Raw genomic sequence first — 12,927 nt, 5'->3', positions numbered from 1 at the left:
CATTGCAGCCTCCAACTGGAACCGGCTCCCTCCTCACATCAGGAACATTGACAACTACACAGCTTTTATGAAGGCTATCAAGATACCTCTATTTGTGTAACCACTGTAGTGTATGAATTTACCTGCCCCATGATTTAAAAACACCAGGCCTGTGCTCACTCAGTGTAACCATGAGACTTGCCTTAATTAACTATCTATTGAGCTTGTAGTTCATGCTGTAATCTTGTAATCATGCATTTTCTGTAACTAAGTCATATTCTTGTAACAGTACCTCGATGCCCTTGGTCTGTAGTGCGCTATATAAATTCAAATAAATAATAAATAAATAAAATAAGAGAGTATCAGGGTTAGAGAGAGTGTGGGTACGGTGGGTGAGGGCAGTAGAGTGGGTGAGTGGGGGTAGGTTGGATTGGTGGGGGTAGAGAGAATGGTGATAAGTTGGGTAGGCAGGGGTAGAGGGAGTGAGGATAGAGAGAGTGGGGGTAGGGTGGGGGTAGAAATAATGGGGGCAGGGTGGTTGAGTGTAGAGAGAGTAGGTGTAGTGTGGGATTTGTTAGAGAGAGTAGGGGTAGGTTGGATGGGGAACGGGGGGTTGGGGTAGAGAGAGTGGTGGTGGGGTGGGTAGTGGTAGAGAGTGTGGGGGTAGGGTGGATGGGTGGGGTAGAGAGTGTGTGGGTAGGGTGGGTGTAGTTAGAGAGAGTCGGGTAGTGTGTGTGGAGGTAGAGAGTCTGGGGCAGGGTGGGTGGGGATATAGAGAGTAGGGTATGTTGATAGAATGGGAGTGAGGATGAGTAGAGAGAGTGGGATTAGAGAGAGTGGAATAGAGAGAGTGGGTGTAGGGTGGGTCGGATTAGAGAGAGTGGGTAGGTGGGGGTAAAGAGAGTGGTGATAGGTTGGGTAGGTGGGGGTAGAGAGAGTGGGGATAGAGAGAGTGGGTGTAGGGTGGGCGAGTGGGGGTAGAAAGAGTGAGGTAGGGTGGGTTGGGGTAGAGAGAGTGGGTGCAGGGTAGTTGAGTGGGGGAGAGAGTGGGGTAGAATGGGTGGGTGGGTTAAAGGGTGTGGGCTTAGGTATAGAGAGTAGGAGTAGAGTGGGTGAGTGTAAAGAAAGTCGATGTATGGTGGGAGGGTAGAGGGAGTGGTGGTAGTTTGGGTGGGTGGAGATAGAAAGAGTGGGGGTAGGGAGGGTAGGTGGGGTAGAACGAGTGGGGGTACGGTGGGTGGTGGTAGAGAGTGTGGGGTTCAGGTGGGTGTGGGTAGAGACAGTGTGGGTAGGGTAGGGTTAGAGAGTGTGAGAAGGGTTGAGGTGGGGGTAGAGAGAGTGGGATAGGGTGGGTGGGGATAGAGTTAGTGGAGATTGTGTAGGTAGGGATAGAGTCAGGGTGTGGTAGAGAGAGAGGTAGGGTGGGTGGGGTGCAAATATTGGGGCAGTGTGGGTGGGATGGGTAGAAGGAGTTGTGTTGAATGTGGAGAGAGTGGGGTTAGGGTGAGAGGGGTAGAGATTGTATGGGTAGGGTCAGTGGGGGTAGAAAGAGTGGGGGTGGTTGAGTGCATGGGGATGGAGAGAGTGGGTCTCAATGGGAATGGGGAAGCTGGATGCACCGGGCACCATTCGTGAATGGTGCCGGTGCATCGACATACTCAGCTCACGGCTGCCGGTACGCCCACCAGGTCAGACCTGGCAGGTGAAAAAAGGCACCCACGAGCAGAACTTGTAGTTTGCCGGTCCGGTAATAACAGCGCTGGTAGCTTACCAGAGCCGTTACTACCAGACCGGCAAACTTATAATGAGGCCCAGTGTTTCTTATCACCTTGTAAAAACACAATGATAATGGTGCTGACTCTTGGTATTCCTGGCCTGCACATCCCTCCCTCATTAGGTCACCTGTTATAATACTTTGCTTCATACCTTCGGCTGCATGCCATCCCTCACACTGATCAGGTACTATACATATCCACCTGCTCTCTCATCTTTGCAGTGTCTTTTGGGCTCTGCCAGCCTTCTATTTGAAATGCCTTATGGGCTTTTGCACTTTACCATACACACTAATGGCTACCTTTCTAACACATTCATGCAAAGCAGCTCATGATCCACTTTCTAACTCATTAAATAATATATTTTCCAAATCATTCCAGCTGATGCCTGTGAGACAGATGAACAAAAACAATTGAGACGAGATTTTCAGGATTTCTGAAACATGTTCTCTGTTGATTCATTTGCCTGTGGACGAGTCACCACAAAAATATCTCTGAACCTGGTGTTTATTCTGAAATGAATGTTGTGTGTGATAGTGCCATTCACTTCTACACAATCACTACGGGCATTTTACAATTCCTTCCTGTCTGCGAGAAACCTTTATTTATTTATGTATTGTGTGCTTGTTAGGCGCTTATATAATAAAAATATACTGTTTCAAAGTGTTCACAGGGCAGGGAGGGAGTGAGGGAAATACATTACTACATTACAACACAATATTTAAGAGCAGAGGGGGAAGACAAAGAGGGGAAAACCTACAATGCCCTGTGAGTATTCAGAACGTGCAAGTACAGAAAGGAAGAGGGAAGGGGGTTAAGTGCTGGGGAGTCTGAGCCCGTGGGTGAGCCATGGACGAAGTGCTAGAACCTTAACCTACCACTTCCCAACAGACCTTACCAGCGTCTCTTAAAAATATGTCCTGAGATTAATTTTTTAGTGCACTTCAGTTGTGGAAGTTTCAAATGCCAAAAATCCTTCTAGTATCCAATCGTCAACCACATATCAGAAATAACTCCAAGAGCACTTTTGACATAGTAACTCGGACCACCAGGAGTCTAAAACATCCCAGTGGATGTCCCAGTCCCATAGACTTATTGCCCAATGTCCAAGCAGAATTCTTCCTTGACTGGAGTCACCTACGGCGGCTTCTGGCCACTCACAATAATAAGATCCTGTAACTAGGTAACATTCAGGATAAAAGGGGGAGAACATTGAGTTGAAGTGCAGGTCACATTAGAAACTGGGAGCTTTTCAACACATGACATTCTGAGAAAGTGATCATATACTCTTTCATTAGATGAATCACTGTAATGCACATGTGTTATTAAGAAGCAATAAGAGCCTTCACTATCAACAGTATCACAAGGCCTTGGGCAGCTACCATATCTATGTCTTCAGAAAGAAGGATTACAAAATGAACCTTTGGAGGACATGATTGATTAGTAATGCTGGAAACGCTCATTAACGCCTGCCCATTTGCAAACCTCTTGATTGCACATTGATATTTACCACCTCTGCCTGTAAAATATAAGGCATTAATACAATATGTATCAAGTCCCTCCTGTGAAAGGACTTAGTCCACCTGATCTTGTCTGGGTATACATTTGCAGTATTGGGAACAGCAATAGTAGGGGTGTAATGTGAGGCAGATTAGGTTGATTGTGGGTAGTTGCAAATATCATTTCACGGTATTCTCAATACGAGACCCAGTTGGGTAGTACCTAGCATTCTGGAGGAACCTGACCATCAGTGCATTCAGCTTCTCCGAGAAGAACATCAAAGTAATATTGTACTCCACAATACCATGCAGCAACCCGGAAATTCCCCTCTTGGCACACATCAACCGAGCACTTTCACCATCAGGAGCAGTTTATAAGATCAGGCATAGTAATTGTTTCATTTACAATCCAATCCATGGGGCCTCATTACAATTGTGCCGGTCTGGAAACAAGGTGCCGGTAAGCATACCGGCACCATTGTTTCCGGACCAACACACTACAACTCTGCTGGCGGGACGGCACCCTCCTGCAGAGTTTTTACGGGACCATGGCACCATTGTTAACGGTGCCAGAGTTCCCGTGTCCTCATTCCCATGGAGTTCTTGGGATTTCATGGGAATGGCTACTAACAAAATTACTGGTGCCTGACTTCCCGGCCGCTGGACATGTAATAGCCCAGTGGCACCGGGAAGTCAGGCGCCAGTAATACTTTATGGGTCAGGCGGCAACCTGCCGGGAGCACCGGCAGGGTTATTGCTGGACCCGTAATGAGGCCCATGGTCATTTCATATATATGTCGCTTTGATAATAGCATTTCGCTTCGCACTTAACCATTTAACAGAGGTACTTATACATTTTGCAATGCACTTTACATGTTTTACTTGAGTAATTTATACTCATATATTCTTTTTTGAAAGTTTTGTGTTTATCCTTGGTGACACATTTTATATGTTTATGAACTAAATCAAGCTGTAGAAGAAAAGTGGGACTTTTTTACATGCACGTATTATGCTATGTACCCCACTTTATACATTTTACAAATACTTTCATACCTTAATAGACATATTCTCTAGTGTGTGGCTTCATATAGGTACCATTAGAATATTTATATAGGTTATTGTGTTTTATATTATATTCAATGAAAAAACTTTTTTAAAGGGACGTTATAGTTACAAGTAAAACTGAAAAACATCGAAATTCGCCAGTTATGGTAAGCTAAGCAACCATAATTCGCACCACCACCGTGCACTGGTAAGACTAACACCCAGAACATCAAAAATGACATCACAAATGTCATTGATGACATTACTGATGACATCACACGTGAAATATATTTTGATGAAAAGTCCCTATAGTAGGGCAGTGGATCCAGAAAGTTCCTTCAGTATAGATTTTTCAGTGAAGGTGATAGGTTTTTAGTAGCATAACTTAACCATAACGTCCCTTTAACAATGTTTTTTGTTGGTTAATTTCATAGGTGTTTAGTAGCGCAACTTAACCATAACATCCGTTAGCAGTGTATTTTGTTAGTGAATCTGATTTTGAGTAGGGCACGGTAACCATCACGTTGCTTTAGTATAGTGTTTTCTGTGAAGGTGAAAGGTTTGTGTTAGAGCAACCGAACCATAAAGTGATGTTGACAAGATTTGTGCATGGTATACTTGGCTGCCCTCATGATGAACTTGTTGAAAGGGCAAATTCCCCTGTGTATGTATCCATTTGTGCTACCCCTTTCTTTTGCTAACAGTGTCTGTGTATCTTAGAAATTGAATGTGTACATGTTAAATGTTGGCGAGTGTGTGAGTGGTTTTTCTTTTTCTGTTAGCAATGCATGGTGTGTCTGTGACGCACAGTACTTTATCAGATGGCTGCAGGGGAGTAATATGGAGGTTTCCTAGGGAGACAGCACCTGGCTGGCATATGTGCAATCACAATCACAAAGTTTCCGTAGGACTCCAGTACTGGCCGCATCTTCCAATGCACGTTTCAGTAGTTGTGGAAACTCACGTCTGTCTGTTGCACAGCTATTCACATGCATAGGCCATCCTCTGTGTGCTGGTAACAGCGCCCCTGTAGCCAGGCCTCTGGATTCATACGGTAGGCTCCACCATTTCATGCAGTCATGCGACTGCATGGGTTGCTGTGCAGACCAACCAGTGTATGGCTTCAGCTTGCCTGGCTCTAAAAGGCCCACAGGAAAACAAAGAATAGCAACCTCCAATGTGCAGTGGGCCTGTTAAATGTTGCATTCATTTGATTGATGTGCTGCTTGCCTTTCCATGACCCGTGAAACAGACACACCGTCTCTGCAGTGAGCACTGTGACGGAAAGTGTCAAGGGTTTGCCGGCAGGTCGAACAGTTGGAGTAAACATTTAATTGCAGGTGTAAAAGTCTGCAGTGAGTCTGCAAAATGGCAAAGCTGGTGCCCCTTGGTAACTCACATACAATTGCATGTAAAGAGAAGTAAACAAACAGCACATTCTTCGGAAGGCAAAGAATATCAGTGGTGGTTAGAAAAGTAGTGTAGCTGCATGGGTCTTGCTAAATACTTAACTTCCTGCTCCACGTAATGAAGGTGTGTTTCACCTTGTTGTAAGCATTCTTTTATTTCAGAATGTATTTATGTCCATGAATACTGGTCCTACGGCTAATGGCATACCATTAAGTGTCTGTACTGCATGTGACGAGAACTGAAATCGAAGCACAAGACACCATTGGGCATGGTACTGCCCTTCCAACAGTGCACAAAGATAATTTCATGTACAGCATTCTGCACAGCTGCTCCGGCCACCAACAGGAACAGTCGTGTATGGCAACGGATCCCTAAAACATCCTTGCACACCATAGGCTGCGCTGCAGACCCTTACCTGGCTAAGGGCATTGTATTGTGCATGTACTGCGATGTGCGACTCTACAAAGGGAAAGTACTTGGAAGCGCTTGGGAAGGTTCGGTCCAGGTGCATTACAATGACTGGCGGCTATTTAAGTGAGTGCCACCCAACATTTCCCTCTCCTTGTGCACTTCCCCTATGTTATCCATGTAGGTGGTGCCCCTTCCATACCCGGCCTTTTCCTTCCTTTCCCTCTGTGTGGTGTGTTACAAGATCAAAATAAATGGAAAGCAACTGAAAGAAGAAAAAAAGTTGAATGAAAAAAGCTGCTTTCAGAGTTGAAAAGCCACAAATAGATGTCTTCACAATGTACCACACTTTCTCCATTCCAGGATGAAATGAAAAGTAACGCAGCCACATCCGTGTCTGAGTAATGCGATAAAAATGTATGCATTAGATCGGAAACATACGCATGACCTAGGCAAATCCCTCCTTCATCGCAAACAGTATAGAAACTATGGTAACATATTGTGCACTTTTCCCTCCACAATGAAGAACAATAATTGCGGCATGATCACGCATCACCAAAGTCTTACTAACACCAACCAAAAGCAGTCACTGCATTGCAGGTACCCCATACCAGTTCAAATCCACAAAGTAGAATCCAAAAGGAGCAACCAATGCACAGTGTGCTCCATTAACTTTCAATCAATGTATTCCGAACTCCCCCAAAAACCGCACACTGTGGCGCGTGAAGCACACAGCCATAACCACAACTTCCACATTTGTATCGACAAATACACTGTGTATCACAGTTTGTGCATAAAAACCACACCCAGAAACCTTATTCAGAAATGCCGTAGCGTGCACAGGGTCTTTGCTATGGCTGCCTTCTGCAAAAGGGCCGGATGTGGAACCTGCAACCTTGTATCTATTGCGATGTCCTGTGCACGCATGAGTGGGGTAATACATGTCAACCAGGGTAGGGGATTTCGTTTGCAGTGGTGGCTCTCAAAAGAGACATTTTGTATTTTTCTTTTAAAGCTGCTTGCATAGAACCATTTTTTTCTGTTTTTTATAAGTGTTTTTATTTGTTGTACTTCACCTCACATTCTTACAATAGCGTCTTCAGTGCAGCCTGTAGATTGTAAAACAAAATGTCATTGCCACTGGGCGACAAAGAAATGCCATTTACATTGAGAAGGTGCACATATCGATAACCAATGTTGTCATTCTCACAGGAGTACACAGGAGTACATCCCAGCAGCACACAAGAAGTTAAATTCTTCTGTTGATAAGGCGCCTTCTGACCTTTGGCTGATGACAACATTCATTGGAACAGTTATATACTGGACTTGGTGGTATACATGAGAAAAGCACCTTTGCAGTGGGAAAAATGCGCTCACTGCTTTCATTATCTTTTTGAGTTGACGGTACATACGTGAACAACCCATGGAACCCAAATGAAAGCCTCCAAAGTGCACGACCACAACATGTACAGTTGTGCAAGTGGCCACTCGGCGACATTCTGCAAGCAAGTATCAGAAACTACGCACATCTACACCGCACCACAAAGCCTCAACTTCCTCCAAATTCAAATTGCCAATAAAGCCTCTTTCCACAGCATATATGGAGCAGATCTAGCACAAATCGATCACCCACTATGAAAACTGTGCGTCTCGCCATCTCTGCTAGTCTCACTACACGAAAAAATGAAACACCCTGCCCACCTGATTGGACAATTTCCACAGTCGCATTTCAATTGGCCAACACTGCTTCCACACAAAGAGCTCCTTTTCGGTTTCATAGATTAGTTGTTTTCTGTTCGTCCTCAGATTCTTACAGGAACCTTTTGAATGCATCTCAGAGATGAGCAAACATAACACCATTACCAATGGAAGACAACGAAATGCCGTTTGATAGCAAGACCTCCGTATTTGCAGACCTTGTGATGTCATTGTTACAGAAAAACATGCCACGAGCACACAGAAATTCAGACATGTTTCTGTTACTCAGACACCTTCCGGCCTCTGGCTGGGTAGAACAGATAATATAAGTGGTCCATACTGTTCTTGGTGGTATGGCAGAGAAAGCCACCTGGCCAGTGGTAAAAATCCTCTTCACTGCATTCATCGGCCACTTGAGTCGACGGAGCAAACATAAACAAGACAGGTAACCCAAATGCAAGCTGCCATAATTCATGACGACAAAATGGACAGTAACGGAACTGGTCAGGTCCCTGCAAAGTGCATGCATATCGGTTAAACTGAGGTCATCGACAGCACACCACAATGCATCCACTGCTTCCAATCCGAAATTGCCATGAAAGTGTCTTTCCTGGGCATACTTGTGCAGATCTATCACAAAGGTATCACCCAAAGTGAACACAATGCATTTCTCCATGTTCGCCAGCGTTACTATGCACAGAAATGAATACCAGTATTACCGCCCCTTTCTCTGACCCACACCCTCAGTACTTGATTGGATAACCCACACACTGCCATTTCCATTGGCCAGCATTGTGAAAAGAGCAGATTGGGGTACATGCGCTTCACAAAGTACTGTGAGGGCCGTGCCCCAGTAAAGCACGAACAGTCCTTCTTCCCTTTCCACTATCCTCTTCCCACCACACCCTCATTGGATATTGTTAAGTAGTCACACACGCATCCACCAATGCCATCCAAGACGTTAGCATTTAACACTGTCAGTTCTCTACAAGACGTCTTATGGACCGTTACAAATTCAGCCTGCAAGTGTGCTGTTATTGGAAAACATGTCCAGTGGAAAGTTCAGTGAAACATTGCAGGATTTGTGCATGCACATTCATCCACATGAGCACCCATCAACACAAAATAAAAGTTATGAAGAATTTTTTGGCAGTATATTTAAAACTCTGTTACAAGTGCCTGTGCGCATGATATCTGCCACTAAGCGTCCATTATGTTTTTGAAAAGCATAGTGGTTTTCCCCCATCTCCTACCATGAAGTGGCACTTCAATGGTATTGGCTTGCAACGTTTTCATTTATCCATATCATACTGTGTATTAGCAAAACAGGAACTCTCTTATTTCCTTGCGGCAATGCTACCAATTGTGTTTGCCACTAACCCATCTCCTGCATAAAACATAAAAATGTGGCACCAAAGCCACCACTGAATGTGTCTTACCAACCTAAAGGCAGTTCCCAAAAGGTCAGTGTGTGCACGGCTGTGGTTCGTTGTACACTGCACTATTGCCACAGACTCTTTTTAAATCTGCGATCTTCTACTCTCCGCCCTCAGCAACTCATCCATAAGAGAACTGTGTGACTTGTCCTTGGTCTGAAGGCCAGGGATCGTATCTCTACTGGACTAAAATGTCTGCAATAGCTCCCAGTGGCTGCGAAGAATAAAATAAAAACCCTGTGCATTATGTACAAGGCCTTCTGATCCTTTGGACCTCAATACCTTCCACTCTCACTTCCTAAATGTCTCCTTGCTCGAGCTCTTCCCTCATATGCCCCCTACTCCCTCAGGGTCAGTTGTTTCTGCACACAAGCAGTTGAAGGTAGATGTCTTTCTTCAGCTGGGTTCCCCCTCTGGAACAGGCTCTCTAGCTCCCTGGAACTTGTGGAGAACCATTTTAGGGTCTGGAAGCACCAGAAAACCTTTCCATGTGCTTCTTCTTTTCCCCCTTCTTCTCTCCTGCCTAAAACTGCTTGTGCACTTGTTTCCTACCCACCCTCTAATCTGTGCCCCAGCCCACCTCCCTTCAGATAGTTCCACCCCTGCACTGGCTTTCTGCCAACCCCCACCTTTGGTGACTGTTTTCTGTAACCCTAACTGTCCAGCCACCACTTGGTGTCTACACTTATCCTTGCACTTGCCAGCACCGGCCGTAGTTGCACTTTTGCTATTTTTTGTTGTTCCCATGTACTCATCTGTGCCCTCCCCCTTTCCATTCACTTGTCCACTCTCAATGTCACCTGGCCTACTGGGATCAATGTCTCTGTGTGGCCTCTGTTGCCTTTCTCCCTTTCGTCGTCGCACCTTCACACACGTGTGTGTAGGCGCGGTACAAATGCCACAGCATACCATATCACAGCATATTATATGATAATCACACTGCATTCATAACAACAAAATGCCTCCCACATACCTTGTAGACTTCACATAATGGTCTTTCCACTGTAATCCATGTACTACAAATGTTGGAAGAGTGCTCCCACAAAAGCAGCACAGAATGAATGTTAGCAATGTTAAGCAAGTGTGTGCAGTGCATGCATACAAACAGGAGGTCTGCCACTTCCCTTGCACACTTTCGACCATAACCTCCTACATTTCTCAGTACAAACAGACATTCTTCCACAGTGTCTCGGTACACACCACAACCACATTCCGCAATGCCTTAACCTCCACAGTGCCAATGCCATAGCTGTCATCCTGGAAAGAGCCGGTCATGGCACGTCTAATCCTAAAAGTACAGCGGAATCCGCTGAATTACCATGCTAGGAACAGGAGCGGGAGTGGGTGGGGGGGATGTAAAAAAGGGTAGAGGAGTGTGTCTTTAGTACTGTCTCTGAAAATACTTTTTTTTCTTTTTCATGTTTTTGTTTTGTATGTGCGTGCATACATTTCTTTTGTGATTTCTCTCTTTCGCTGACTGTCTGTTTGCTTCTCCCCCTAACATTTCTATCGACTGAAGGTCAACGCTTCCCTTACATTTCTACAGGATTCTCTGCATTGCTTTGTGCAGAGTGGCAAACAAATCAGCATTGCCAATGGAGGTAAGAACTGCCATTTCCTTGGAACCAGTGGAAATCTTGCTGGTTATTAATACTTTCATAGACGGTGCAGAACATCCCAGCACTGCACATAAAGTCACACATGCTTCTGTTTGTCCAACACCTCCCGACCTCTGGCTGTGGACAAAGAACACCAGCATGGTCCCATGCTCCTCTTGGAGTTATCAATGAGAAAATCACCTTGGCAGTGGGAAACATCTGCATCACTGCTGTCAACAACTTCTTTAGGTGAATGTGCAAATGTGAGCACGACATGTACCCCAAATGTAGTGCTCCAAAATGCACGACCACTACATCAACAGTACCGACACTCATAGACTTTCCCCAAAAAGCCTCCACTCCTTCCAACTGAAAGTTAGCAGCACAGCCTCTTTCCACGGCATACACGTGCAGATCTTGCACAAAGGTATCACCCACGATTAGCACTCTGCGTCTCGCCATCTCTGCCAACGTCACTACATCGTGTTTTGGGTGAAAATGTTACTGCCCCTTCCTGTGAACCACACCCTCCACACCTCATTGGATAATCCCCACAGTTCCATTTGCAAGGCCACCATGCTCAGAAGGGCAGATTGTACCATGTGCCTCTTCCCAGCTACAGCAAGGGCAGCACCCCAGAAAAGCAGACACAGTCCTTCTTCCATTTCCACTATAACATTTGCAACACTCTCTCATTAGATAGTATGAAATAGGCACACAAGCATGTAGCTATCACATGCAAGAAGACTGCATTGAACACTATCATTTATGTTCAGCACTCCAGACGTACCATTGCACACTCACAGTACACATGCACTTAGTGATGCTGACGAGTACTTCTCATGGCGCAATGTGTTAAAACACTTCTTCAAGCAAGTTTCCTGTACAGGACAACCCATAGCAAACGGAAATATTAAGAAATTGGTCCCTAATGTAAAACGTGTTCACTGACCTACACCATGTGCTAGTAAACGCACCAAGTGTAAAATGTTCTCGACAACCACTCTTCAAAGCTCACCATCCTCTGAAAGATGCAGAGTTAACCCTGTATGGGAGCTTTATGTGGTGCTGGGTGTGCCCAAGGCCTACTCTCTTGGGTGCATGGCCAACGGCCTACGCGCTATGGCCATGTACCCAAAAGTGTATGGGCCTCATTACAAGTCCGCTTTGCTGGAATGCAGTGATTCCATGTCGACGGTGACTCTGCTTCCGCGACCGCAAGGTTGCGGAAAGAAGGGCCGATTACGGCACGTGGGTCACGCGCAACACACCGAGGCGGAAATGAAGTCACCGCCGTCACGTAAACACCTATGCGCGCGGACTTAGCATCACAGAAAACAGCACTAGAACCGTGTCCGCCCCCGCCGACACGGAAACACCGGAAGCGGAAATACCATGACCGCGGGGAAAAAAACAGAAACATTGAGGTGGCCATTATATAAAGCACAATCCACTGCCATCCTCAGACACCACAGGTCAGATCACCTCACTGAGACTGACAAACCATCCAACACCATCATGGCATCCAGGATACCAGCACGCAGACAGAGAAAGCAGCGCTTCAGTAAGGCTGAGCTCACAATACTGGTGGAGCACATTGTTGAGCATGCTGAAATTCTCTTTAGTGCAGATCAGCGGCGCGCTACTCAGCAACGTCGCAAGGAGGTGTGGGCAGAGGCAGCACGCAAGTGCACAGCGGTTGGCGTGACCACACGCTCAGTGAAGGAGTGCCACAAGAGGTGGGATGACCTCAGGCTCCGGGTGCGCAACCTTATCACAGCACACCGCCAACTCAGCACTGGTAATGGTGGAGGCCTTGCATTCTCTCTGAAGCTGCAATCGTGGGAGGAGCGCTGCAGCAGTGTCATGCACCTCGAAGGCATCCACGGCATAGGAGAGGCAGAGCCAGGAGTGAGCCCACCTTCAGATGCTGGTAAGTGCACAGAGTACAAAGCCATACGTGTGATTGGGAGTGATCCAATGGACCCACTCCCAATGCCCCCTCCCCAAACAGGCCAGGAGTGACCCAATGGACCCACTCCCAATGCCTCCCCCAAACAGGGCAGGAGTAACCCAATGGACC

The sequence above is a fragment of the Ambystoma mexicanum genome, chromosome 4q (assembly GCF_040938575.1).
Source record: "Ambystoma mexicanum isolate Mex_15411 chromosome 4q, UKY_AmexF1_1, whole genome shotgun sequence".
NCBI lineage: Eukaryota > Metazoa > Chordata > Amphibia > Caudata > Ambystomatidae > Ambystoma > Ambystoma mexicanum.
The sequence above is the reverse complement of the archived record's forward strand: the minus strand, read 5'-3'. Positions refer to the sequence as shown.